Genomic DNA, 14,423 nt, shown 5'->3' with positions numbered 1-14,423 from the left:
TATATATATATATTCATGTTAACTATCTCCAAAGTGAAACATGTACAATGCATATTAGGGAAACCATAACGGTTGAATGTGAAATGATGAATTATTGTCAATTTGATGCAATAATTGTATTTACAAGTGTGTTTTTATTTTATTGTGATTGTAATTGTGGTTGTGTGACTAATAGTTTGATGGAGTAACCTTACGATACAATTTACTAATAGTTTGCTCAGATATCATTCAAAGATAATTTACTAATAGTTAAATGGGATACCACGTCGGATACGAGATAATATTGGCTAGTTTGAGTACCCGTATGATATAAGATATTAATGGGTTGCTCAGATCCATGCCAGGTACATGCTTGACTCTTTCCTTACATATTATTCCATGAGTGAATCAGATTTTCTTATTATATTGTGGTTGTTACATATTGGTCCATGACTGACTGAAATGTGTGTTTAAATGTTGTGATGAGTTTTGTGTAGAATGAAATTTCATATTTTAACACTGTGAATGACATCTTAGGAATCTTTGAGTGTCTGAGTACTTGAAAGGTGTGATGAATAAATTATGGCTTGTTTTATATTGTGGGGTTGTGAACCTATCCCGTAGATTGTGGAGTTAAGGTTATATGGTAAGAGACACTGTAGTTGGTTCACCAAGTTGGTCAAGGTCAAAGATATTGGCATGAGAGCTTCATGATAGTATTAGTTGATCGATTAATTATTTTTTTGGTAGAGGGAACAAAAATAATACAGAAATTTCAGTGTTGGAAGGATGAATAATTCTAGAAAGTCTTTATATTATCGAAGGGTTAAGCTATGATGGTTTTGGGGGTGGAGTGGCCTGGTTGGTTGAGCTTGTAACAGAATGAGATTAGGTGAATTGAGATAGAGTGCATAAGTTCAAGTATAGTATTACTTGGTAGTAAAGGTTGTAATTGAAGGATCAAGGTCCTAATTATATCCCTAAGTTTCATCTTTGTTTTATTATATGTCTGTTATTATGTGGTGGATCAGTAATGTCTACTAGTACATATGGTTTGTACTAACAATTGTCATGTTATGCCAGTTGGCATAGTCTAATTACATGAGCAGTCATGTTCTTAGGTGGAGATGAAGATGATCTCTAACACCTTCTAACTCAATTTCCTTATGGTGATAGTTGTGTATTCCAAACCTTGTAATCTCTTAGAAGATTTTATATCTATTTAGGATAGTTCCTTGGGAGGGTTCAATATATTTCTTTACAAATATACCTTATATTTTAATTTTAGAATATTTCTACATATAAATAATGTGCTTAGTTAAATGATGATTCATTTTGGCACTGTATATTTAAAATGAGAGTAAAGATTTTCCTACTTAGGTGCTAGAGTAGGTGTTCGCATGGCCCAGTAAATTAAATCACCAGGCTGGATTTCATTAATAATAATAAATTAATAGAACAAATCTAGGCCCAAAATGGGCCCAAAACAGAAAGACAGCAAAAATAAGAAAAAAGGAATTAGGACAAGATTGGATCACATGGGTCTACTAATATATTCTCTCTCTGTAGTAAGGGTTTGCAAAAGGAATATTGTTCTCCGACGCAACATCCATTATTCTTCTAAGATGGTAAAGAAGGTGAGGTTCTTAAACGGCGTAAGGTTTTCCTTTTTCTCTAGGTGATTAACAGTTGAGGTCCTACAAGTTGTGTATTGTAGGCAAACAACTTTTAGAAGTAAGACTCCTAACTTTGTATCCCTTTTGTTGGAAATCTCTTTATTCTTATGAGACGATAAATATAGCTTTATATTACTTTTGTGAAGATGTGTTATTAAATCTGTCTACTCAATTATAATTGTGATTAATCAAAGATTGATATGTGATCTCTAAGACTTTGTAATATCTCTAATGCAGCTAGAAACTCGATTGGATGATTTATCCTAATTGATTATGTAGGTTCAATTGAAGAAGTTCAACTTTTTCACACCTGATTTAAGTTACATGAAATTGCCATCAAGTTTAGTGCAAATGGATTACGATAATTCTCAAAACAAGTATGTCATATGTTATTCAATAATATTTCAAATTATTAACATAATTTTCATAATTTCTTGATTCATTTAAATTTTTGGGAGTCAATTATATCGATCCATATACCTAAATAATATATGAAGAAACTTGACAAGTAAAACATGATTAAAAAATAAATATTAAATATGTAAGTGATGAAATTTAAAAGATTGTATTGAATATTAAAAAGCACAAAAAATTGGATTGTATAAGGGGAAAGAGCATTCAAAATTGTGTTTAAATTATAATTAGGGTTTCCAAAGTTTGGATAACTTTAAACGATTAAATTATGAAACATATTCCTACATTTAGATGAGAAACACACTCTATAACAATGTTTTATTTGGAATCAATATTATCTGGTCTTAAATTGAAGATTATATTCAACTAAATGTGATACTTAAAAAACTACGGGGTCATTTGGACTTTGAAACAAGGCCTCAAAAGTACTATAGCAACTTATCTAGACAAAATATTGTATAATTTTTCGAAACAACATAGTGTTTTAACTTTTCCAAATATACTTTCGGTATAGTATGATTTTGAGATATAGTTGTTGGATAGTTGTATTTTAAATAAGATTCACTCCTAAATATGCATAAAGAAAATATTTTAAACATAATTATTTTTGTATATCATCAACTAAAAAAAATCCAATATATACGTTTATAATATATAGTCTCATAGTTGCCGTCATTGGCAACTTAAGGAGATTTATGAGAGTATACACAGTTTTCATTTGTGTAATATAATTTTTATATTCATCCGATTATCCTTTATAGCAGAATTTTTTTAAGATGAATGTATCTACAACCTTTTAATACGTTTATACATTTTATTTAAACACTAGAGTTACATATTACCCCGATTAAGCCTCTTAACAATATCTTCTTACGCAAACTTTTGAAACATTTCGGCTCATATTCTCAACTCTCATTATGTTGATGAGTTAACCAAATACAATTTTTCACACCTCAATCTAATTTGGAGCATGAATTAGATTTATTGGTTATTGAGGCAAGTATATATTAATAAATAAGGTAATGATTTAAGTGGTTAATTTCTCTATGTAGTTGGTATTTGGGAATACACACACTAGCATTTACAATATTTGTATCAAAAGTGTCTAACAGAAACACTTTTTCGTTTCTTCAGATGCAATAGAAAGTCAAATGGAGAACAATTAAAATAGTTAACAATAGTGTTTTAGTTCCGAGTATCGATAAAAAGAATCTTTACACAATCATATTATCAAAGAAATTATTTTATAATTAAGAGAGGACATCTCTATGATAAACATTAAACTAAAATAAATGATAAAAAAAATCAAAATTTACATACTGTCATTCAAGTGATCAAAATAAAGATCAAAATTTACATACGTCTAAGCAAGAAAATATTCATATCAAATAAATGTGAAGTAGAAGAACCTAGCTTTAAAATGAACAAATTCAAACTTGAAAATGATGTTATTTATTTTTGAAGAACGGGGGGCAAATAAAATGATCAAGAAATATCTTTTTCTTCTTCTATGTAAATTGTAATTGGATCTATGTATATTCGGTAAAGGGTATAATCTTATACTTTGAAAATAATAAAAAAAAATGGACGATGTTCAATTTGAACATGAAAACGTGAATGAATTTGTCTTGGTTACTCTTTCGATAGAGCAGAAGGAGGATCTCAACTGCAATAGGATCCAATGAATATGAAAAAAATTGAAAAGAAATCATTTGAGGTGAAAATCTGATGTAGTTTTTTGGTGGAGTGAAAATAAAGGTGACTTACCTATCCACTTTTTGTCACCTTTTTCAATATCACCCAATAAAAAAAAAGCAAATCCTATCTTATGTAAAAGTTTTCATAGTACGATTAACCTCTGAATATGAAATCACAATATCGAAATGTTCTTTTTTTGAATTTATATTGCATTGGAATAAACAATAAAGTATTCCTAATAAACATTTGTGCCATAAATATTGAAAAAGCTCTTGCGTTTGTTTTCAAGTGTCAATTACGTATATAAATTAATTCCTTAAAATTTTATCTTCTTTAATTATATTTCACACTCATTCATGTTCAAATTAGGCTTGAGAAAATGCCTTGACATTTTTTTAAAAATTGAAGAAATTTTTTGTTTAGATTCCTAATTGGGAAAAGCCATAATCTGATTGTCTAATTTAAATTTATTGACAAGTGTAAAGATTGCTAATATATTTCATCTTATAACAGTTGTGATATAATGTAGTAAGATAAATATAACAATTGTATTATATACTTTTAAGTAAAAAAAATAATATTGATATACTAAAACCTTTGAAATCTTTTATCAAAATTCTATAGTTGCCAATAACGGCAACTATGAAACTCTATATTATAAATAACTTTTGAAGTCTTCAATAGTTAAATTATGTACAAAATAAGTATACTAAAAAAAATTTATGCACAATTAGAAATGAAGTTTCTCTAAGATACAAAATATTTTTATACCATCATTTTGAGATATAATCCAGTTGACCTCATCTTTTGTAAAGTGAGTGTAGCGGGAGAAATATTGCACCTATGATTGTATTCTCCTTCAAAGAGTTTTAAGCTAATTTGAATAATATTGATTTAATTCTAAATTAAAATATAGATATTTAAAAAAATAATACAAGGTGCCCAGTTTGTCTTGATTTCCTATTGATGAACAAGAAGGAACATGGAACAATTGGATTTTGTACTCGCCTTTGGCTACGTGTCCTTTGGACCCTTCACCTGCCCGCCCATCACCAGCGGAAGCAAGCTATCCCCCTATGTTGTAAAGTTGGGGGAAGAGTCTATTTCCATCGCGAAAGATTCAATCCAGCCACAGGTTCCCCTACGGCTACCTCACTAGAAGGGGCTTCAACTTGAATTTACTAAACTCTTTCATTTATTTCTTAGGGTCTAGTGATGCAATTATTTTTACATTAATACAGTCAAACTGGGCCTTTTAAACATTATTCAAATTTATGTTGGTGTATATACCACAAATTAAAATAAATTATCGTTAAAATAAAATGATAAAAACTAAATAAATATAAGTATTCAGGTTGAGGGGTGAATATCTCACTCTTTTTAAGGACATTCACGCCCACTGAGACAATCTTCACCGATCTAGCGGTATAACTCTTGACATGTTCCTTCCAGAATACTATAGTCCAAAAACATCGTACAAACTCTAACAACCCCAGATTAAAGGAAGAGTCCAAAACACCATAAAAATACACATTCCTCAACATTTAGTTGCTCTCTTTTGTATAGTAAATTAGTTGAAGACTAAGAATATTTTTGTCTCAACTTTTGTATGGTGAAAGAGAAGGTTGAGACAAAGAAAAATATTCGAAGTCATTAACTAATTCACTATACATTAGAGATTAATTATGTGTTGAAAGAAGATGTTCTTATTAATCTACGAATTATATCCTACTTGTGACCCAAATTTACTTTTGATCCAAGTAAATCATAAAATAATTTAATAAAGAGTAGATCTCATCCATACATCAGTTACTCGATAGACGTACCAGATTAAGTCTTTAGCATCTATAAATTGATTTCTACCTCCACCCATTAGGGTTCGTGATTCCCATCGCTAACGGAAGTGGATGGGAATAATGTAGAGAGTATGTGGTAACCCTAATGGATGGAGAGAGGACCAATTTATAGATGTAAAAACTTAATCTGGTACATCCATCAAGTAACTGATGTATGGACGAGATCTATTATTCATTACATAATATTTATGATTTTACTTGGGTGACAAGTAAACTGTAACACCCGAGACTTCGCAAAAGCTAAAGAAAAAATATTAGCAAGTCATTTTTTAGTTTTTAGTAACCTTCAAATGGTCATATCATGTAGAACGTGAATAATTAGGTGGCCCGTGATATATCAAATTCAAGGTCTTTGAGTCCTCTCTCCAACACCAACAAGTTTCTAAATTTCAAGCTCTAAGTAAAAAACAATGGTCGTTTGAGTGAAGCCTCTCCATATAAGGCATTCTATTTGTTTTAGGAAAGGGTGTTTTTTTCTATTCCTTTTTCCGATTATCTTAACACGTTTTTCCTGACTCAATTAAGGGTCTAATAAGATTCTAAAACACCTGTAAACGTTCCTAAACACTTAGGAATTTAGAGCAAGGTTTCAGGAGGACAAAATGTCTAAGTTCAGGCATTCTTCAAGATTTATGGATTTTGGCCAAGAACATTTTTTTTTTAGGTATACAAGGCTTCTCATAGTGTTGGAATTTTTCTTCTTCACGGCATAAATCTAATTCATCCGTGAAATCATTATATTAAAAGATTCTTGTGTAGTCCCTTATTTGAGTTTCATTCTTTGATGATGGAGGTTTCGAGTTTCTTGGGTTGAGGATCTTTTGTATGAGTTGTGATTCTCGAAAGGGATTGTATTTGAGAATTTGGAAGAGCTTAGGAGAAATTTCCCATTTCTAAACAAGTTTGAATCCTAATTTATATCAAAAACATTTGTCAAATTCTCTAGGGAGGGTGTGAGGTGTCGCACCAGCAGTGTGCCCGAAACAAGTCTTAGTACTTTGGGGCCTGAGGCACCTCACCAGCAGTGCGTCCGAACCAGCCCCAATACGTTGGGTCTGGCCGTGCGCCCGTGTACACCTGAAGTTTGTTGGGCCAGTTTTTCCTTGGTTCGACGTGCTTTCCTTTATGTTGTAGCTACATTTTACCTTGATATATTTACTACCAAAGTCTCCATTAATTCTTGAGAGATCCTACATGTCCTTATCACATGCCTTAATTTACAAAAAAAAACTAAAGTGTGTTTAAGAGGAAAATTCAAGAGCTTCTTTTGAGTTATTTTAAGACTTCTTTTGTAATCTATAATGGTTTTAAATTAAATCTTGTGAAAATGAACGTAACAATTAAAAGTGTTGCATTCATAACTTCAAAGATATTTTAGAGTATAACTTCTAATAGGATATTTTGAGTAATTACTTCTAATTGAGAAAGAGATATGTTTAATACATTTGAGAATGTCTTATGATATTATTGAGAGTAGTATTGAGCACTGATATGGGATGATTTTACAAAACTCACAGTCTATACCACCCCAGAATTTTTTTGACTAAGGCTTTAAACATCTTTTATTATGAGTCGGATATTTCAGAGCATTTTTTAAGATTTTCTTTAGTGTTAAGGTCACTAGATGTGGCACCTTGAGCTCCAAGAATAACAAAAGATAATTCATTCAATTCATTTGGAAGTTCTTTTATGTTTTGGGTCAACGTCAAATGACCATAACTTTTAGTACAAGATGAGTTTACTCGTTAGCTATTTTTAGAGTTCTTTGAATTATCTTTCAAAAAAAACCAAGTTTACTTAGTTTAGAGTTTGGATGAGTGACATATTCCCTTTTGAAAGGTCTTTGTATTTTCTTTCAGACGCCACAATGTTTTCTAAGTTTAGAGTTCGATGAGTGAGCTATGCCCTTTTTAATTAAGGTTGTCCAATGAAGGAAATTACCAAAAAATAGTGCGGGGTACTTTATTCTTTTTCTTACCCAATCAGATTTATCTCGTTTTTAGTAAGGTTTCAAGGTTCTAAACTGATTAAGTTCAGTTTTATAATTCTAATATACCTTTTTTTTTAGTTGAGAGTTCAAGAAGAGAAAAGTATAGAAAAGAGGAAAAAAGAGGAAAGAATCAAAGTGTTCATCAAGATTCTTGAGTTTCATTGCGGGTTTTTGCCAAAGGTTTGATCCCTAAGAGCTATGTAAGTTTCCATAGTGTTGGGTTTTTTAAGACACACGCCAATGATTATTTATATATTATAATTCGTCCATAAATATTAAAAGATTTAAGTTCTTGATGAGTGTTCTTGAGGTTTTATTCTGAATCTTTTTCTGTTGGATTTTGATGAATTCTTGAGAGTGAGTGTTTTAAGGTTTCATTGAGTATATTATAGTGTAATTATTTTGAGTAATCAAATCCAAGTGAGTGGGAAAGAAATCATTTGATTCTAGTCGAATGAAGGTAGAAACACAAGTACAAAAATACAAAAGAATTGTCTTGGGGGAATGGTGGCACGACTGTAACGACCCTCAAAATAAAATAGGTCAAAATAGAGCCTAGAATGTTTTTCATGAGATAATAATGCATTAAATTAATGAATATTAGCATTAGAGATCAGTTTGAAGAGTATTGAAGTCAAGCGTCAAGGGACGACCAAGACGTTCGACAACTAGACGTCTGTGTGCTAGTATGTATTCTACAGTGCCTTTGCATGTTGTATGTCTTGTTTGGAGTCCAAATTGATAAGAGGGGAACTTAAAACCTAGATGATAATTTTTAGGTTTTTAACGTCCAAGTAATACCCCACCTAGAACCCAGGATGGGCCGTAGAAGAGGACCCCATCTCAAAGCCAGGATGCTACCAGACAGTGTTAAACGACGGCCACAAGGGATGGCCAGCCGATCAAACAACGGCCCTTCGACCTTGGGCGTCGATTGAGACTGGAAGTCCTGCACAAAAATGGGTCTCTAACCCAAACAATGGACCCCAACAAAGGGGAATCGTTTGAATGGTCTGTAAAGGTGTCTTCAATTCAGCCAAGCTTGGGGTGATTTGGAAAATTCACCCCATTATTTTAAAGTGAATGGACGGTTATTTCATTTTTTTTAGGTATTTTAAGTACGTTTAAACACTAAGTCCTAAAATAAGACTTCACTTTTCGTAATCAAGGCCCCACAGCCAAGAAAAACTCTCTCAAGACTCCGTTGAAGCTTGAACTCAAGGTATAGCTAGGATTGAAGATCTTTTGTTATTTCTTCACTAAATCTCGTTGTCTTTATTGTACAAGGTATGGTATTTAATCCTTGATTCTTCTCTCATTCAAGGAGTCAATCCAAAAGATTTTCAAAATAGGTTTCAAAATTCTAGATTCTTCTATTTCAAATTCAAAGTATGGGTTCTTGCATGAAAATGTTTTAATGAATGAAATATGATATTATTGATGTTAGTTGATGATTTTAAGATAAAAAATTCAATGAACCCATGCTCATGCGAATTCTCAACTTTTGACTTATGAATTGGGTTTGATTAACATAATTAGATTATGTTAGAACTATGCATACTTTATGTTATATTGTGATTATCTGCTGACATTAATGATATAATATGATGAAATATTAGATAATTTGGTGAAAGCTTGGATGAAGGGTAAGTTGATCTATATAGCCTTGTTCTTGTTAAATTGATCTTGAGTGGTATGGTCCACTTTTGGTTGCGGTGTTTACATGATGTATATGATTATATATCTGAATTGTGATTGTGGCCTTGAAGGCATTTAATGTGAAATAAGATGAGGTTATGATGAATATCCATATGATACCTTGTGAAGTTGTGCATGAGTGTCTTGAAGAAGCATGATAATGTGTGAATTATGATAAATATAGTGTGATCAAGTTTAGAAGTCAATGTTATGAATAATGTTGATTATGTGGAAGGTGTTATCACATTTACTCACACAAATTATGAATGAATAAATGAAGTTAATGAATGTAAATTGGGGATTGTAGGGTAGACACTCTTCGTGAGTAGAGATGAAGTGTCTAGACCATCCCTACTATTCCTATAGAACTCTTGTAATAAATAAGGAGATTTTGGGGTGAACACTCTTCATTAGTTGAGATGAAGTGGTTAGTAGCAACCTCACTATTCAAAATAAGCTTTCCAAAGATAGGTTGGAGGTTAGATGCCTTTTGTGAGTTAAAATGTTGTATTCAAAAAGTAACCTCTAGGGATAAGTACTCTTCGTTATTTGAGATGTGGTACTAAATAGATATCCTTTAGCCTATAGTCAATGAATGAAATAAATGTTTAGCATTCTGTGGGGGAGTTATGCTTAGCACTGAGAGGATTCGAAGAAGGGATGGATACTCTTCATTTATAGAGATGTTGTATACAATGTACCCCTTGAGATGATTTTCCCTTCTTTAGTTTAGAATGAGTTACTTAGAAGCAATATCCTTATCCCTTAACTAAGCGCCAGCATAGGTAAAGTTTTTCGAGATCCATGTAAAGGCTAAAAATATGACCCTACCTTAGGCAAGTGGGGATCCCTTATCCTGTAGGGGTTAATACCGGAATTTCATATCCTAGATCTCATGGTCTATCATGGTTAAAGATAGCCCCCACACAAAAATAAATGTTATAAATTAAGTCTTCTTAAGAGTGTACTACTTAGGGTAGGTGGTTGAATGGGATTCTATATATCTATTGCACAAGTAACCATTTGGAGTGAGTCTTGGTGTGTCCTTATATGAAAATGATTGCATGGGTCACTATATGATGTTGATGAAGTAAGTTTACTTTATGTCTAATGTTAAAGAAGCATGTTGATATTATGCCTTGCATGATGAAAGTTATGGAAATGATGAATGTGATGTGCCTAGTGTAGGGTGATTCCTTAGAAGCACTAAGTGGAAGTAATAGTATGTGATGATACTTTCAAAGTGCACTAAGTGTAACTTTAGAATTATCTTAGAGGATGATCTTCATGTGAAGTTCCTAAATGTATGTATGTTTCTTCTAGTTGTCAGTCGAGTGGAGTTGGCTTTGAGGAGGCTTGAACGTGATCTTGGGTGGAGTTTTTGGTCAGTAAGTCGAGGGTTGAACATCAAAAAGGTATGGTTTCTCTTCTCTATTTTTCCCTTTCCCAACAGACCCCTCAAGGTTCAGAATACTCATTCTGAAAACTAGGATTATTCCCCATTGGATGACCCTGTCACTAGCTCACATTGAATCACAGGTTAGTTATGTTTGATGGTAGAAAACAAGGGATGGAACGTGTTTTCATGAAGATTATGTGTTCATGTGTATGTTTGGAATTATGTGACTTATGTTGATGTTTCCGAAAATGTAACTACGTGTGTATGTATGTGTTGTCGTGGCTATTGTTCATGGTTTAGGACTTGAAATGGCATGATAGTTCTTTATATTTCATATACACATGTTCATGTAAATGTGATGTTCATATGAGTTGAAATATGGCTGATTTGAGGGATAATGTCTTGGCTAAATGAATACATGAAGACGCACCTAAAACATTCTAAATGCACTACAAAATTCCCATAAGAACTAAGGTGTAACTTGATGAAAGGATGCTGAAAAATTAAAAGAAAATTTCCAGCTTCTAGTGATGAATTTCGGTAAGCAAAGAGGGTTCAAAATGTTGAAAAGATGAATTAAAACAATTGAGGTCATAGAGGATTAAACCCGTGACCTCACTATGTTAAAAACCATGAAAAGAAAGAAGTAAAAAAATGTGGTGAAGGGGATTCGAACCATGGTATTGGCTGGAAAATGTAACTAAAAAGAAAAAAATAAGAAATGAGAGGAGTGGGATTCGAACCCACCACCTCTCAATCAGATTTAAGGAAGAGTAAAAGAAAAAAAAGAAAATGTGAGGCGTTGGAATCCAACCCACGACCTCTAGGCAGTGAAGGAGAGTAAAGAAAATGAAAGAAAAGAAATGTGATGTGTGGAAATCGAAGTCACAACCTCTAGGCAATGAAGGAGAGTCAAAGGAAATGAAAGAAAAGAGATGTGAGGAATGGGGATCGAACCCGCGACCTCCTAAGCATATTAAGGAGAAAAATTTAAAGAAACTAAAGAGGGGTTGTGAGGTTTCAAACCCACAACCCCTCGGCCAAAGGAGAGAAATTTAAAGGTAATGAAAATAAAAAGTAAATGAGGTTGTGAGGGTTCAATCCCACATCCTCTTAAATCCATTAAGCAAAAAATGAATAGAGAAATTAAGGGAAAAATAAAATGAAGGCATTGGGGCCCGAACTTGGGTCCCAAAGCCGTAAGGATCAAACCAAAATGAATAAAAAAATGAAAGTGTTGTTCAAGGGATTTGAAAACCGGGTTCCCATGCCCAAATTCCATATTGATACATAAGTCATACGTGAATTAAATGTATAAGAATAATGCTGCCTACCTAGATCTATCTTGGAATACATACAAGATGCATAAGTCTTGTACCACATAATCATAGGAAGATATGAATCATTTAAACGAACTATGAATGAAGCCTCATGGCTTGTATGTATAGATCCATAAGTCTAACATACGTTTAAAAAAAATAAGTGAACCTAAGAGGTATGCAATGAAATGATGTAACCCTAGAAGGGTTAAGTAAGAGTGTAAAACACACTAAATGTCCAAGTGCATTGGCATATGATGAAACAAATATTATGTAATGAAATTATGAAACCCTAGAAGGGTTAAGTAAGAGTGTGAAACACACAAATGGCCAAGTGCATTGGCATATGATGAATTAACATTCACATAAAAAGGGGTGAGTAATTAAGAAGAACAAATGTGCTAATGTTAATGAATGTGGTGACAACATGATATGAGGCTAATGTAAAAGATGAGAGCAATCTCAAATGAGCCTAAGTAAAAGTTACCAAAACGTACTCAACTATGAGAGTGTAAAGTTAATGAAGAGACCAGTCTCCATGAACACTCTAATGAAAGTATTGAGATTAACACACTTAATACTAATGATGAGATGAGAAATCTTATATTGAGCTATGATGTCCTCATACTAGAAGCCAGCTTCCATGAAGTATAAGTTGAATGTAATGGAACTTTATACTGAGCACCGATACACTAGCTATGAGCGGTGATGCGTTCTTTTGGGAAGGGCGGAGGTTCACGTAACTCTCATGAGATGAGACTGTATGGCATGCTGGGTATGGGTCTCCTTATATCTCCTAGTCTTCGAACCTATATTGTCAATATAGGGATCTGACAGGGTTCGATTCCCATGTATGCTAGCATGTTTTGGGTCACTTTGGTCGGTGATTCCACCTCTTTTTGGTGTGGGGTTTCATAACACTGGATTTCACGATGCTCACATGATCTATGTCGGTTAAAGTTAAAGTTCCCAATGAATGAATGAGGCAAGCCTCAAATGATGGACATAATGAAACGAATGATACCAAAGGTGTTAGGATAGAATAATCAATAGGTGAGTTAGACTCAAGTAATGACATTAGGTCATTCTTGGTCATTGCACAACAAACCCGATGAAAGCCTTAAACTACATCCTAGGTATAGCTGGTGTTTACACTATCCCATGAATGAAATGAAATGAAGTACGTATGAATGAACGAAGCAGACTCTGTGTTTGCTAAAGCAGACTCCCTAGTTGAGGTCCCATATGTTTATCCCTCATTTTGGGAAGTCTTAATGTCAAGTCCATGATTCCAAAGTCTCATGGCATACGAATAAATGATATGAACAATGTTATGTGTTATATGAATTATGATATGTGCTATGTGTACTCTGTTGTGTGTTGTGTGCAAAATGTTAAGTATGATGATGCATGTTACTCTAATGGCATAACTTTCCTAATCCAAATTTGGAAAGCTCACTCGCTTTCCTAATCTCAATTTGGCAAGTCCACTGACTTGACCTTCTACAATCATGTTGTTAGGAAAGAGCTATTCTTAATCATGCATGTCCTTGGTGTGTGCTTGATATACCCATACTTTGTACAAGTGTATACTAACCCGATACAACTTTAAACTTTTAGGTTCAAGCACAGGTGGACACTAGAGCTACAGGATCAACGATGCAGCTATCCGGACGTCGAGCATTCATCCGGACTTGGTAGGCCCTCATGCTTTCGAGGATGCTTGCCCATTTACATTCTAGCTTAGTTGTAGGATTGATCTAGTGGAGTATGTTCCACTAGCATTTCTTTCCTATTTTTGTTCAGACATTGTATTGGTGCCATTTTGGCAAGTACATCTTTATCGTTATAATAAACTGTTCCTTTCATTTGATGATCTTAATGTTAGATGTTTGATGGTGAACAATTATATATGTAATAGAATGTTTAGTAAGCATGTTAGGAAAAAAAGTTTCAAATTTTCTGCTAAAATTAACCTAGATGAAGTAAGAATGACGTATGTAGGCTTGTTTTCGACCTCTAAAGGTCAACGATGCCGGTCTCGTCTGGGGTCTAGATTCCTGTCGTGACAAAGTTGGTATCAGAGCCCTAGGTTAAATTACCGAAATAATATGTTCACATCAACCACATTGAGTACTTCCTAAGTCATGGTACTGAATTGCACCACTCTCCTGGAGTAGAGACTGCTTGATGCGTAGGAAAATTTCTCTTTTTTTGATCTTATCGTGCCTTTCCTAATGTTTGACTTCTTGGTGTTATGAGCGTTTCTAACATCAAATCCTTGTTGTTTACAGAGAATTAACACTAGGAGAGATATTAGTCAGAGGAGAGGAGTAGCAGCTGCTAGGGACAATCAAGTTCCACCCCAGGCTCCAAATGAAGAAGTAGCCATGC

This window comes from Solanum pennellii, chromosome 2, assembly GCF_001406875.1.
Source record: "Solanum pennellii chromosome 2, SPENNV200".
Taxonomy (NCBI): Eukaryota; Viridiplantae; Streptophyta; class Magnoliopsida; order Solanales; family Solanaceae; genus Solanum; species Solanum pennellii.
Note: the sequence above shows the minus strand (reverse complement) of the source record.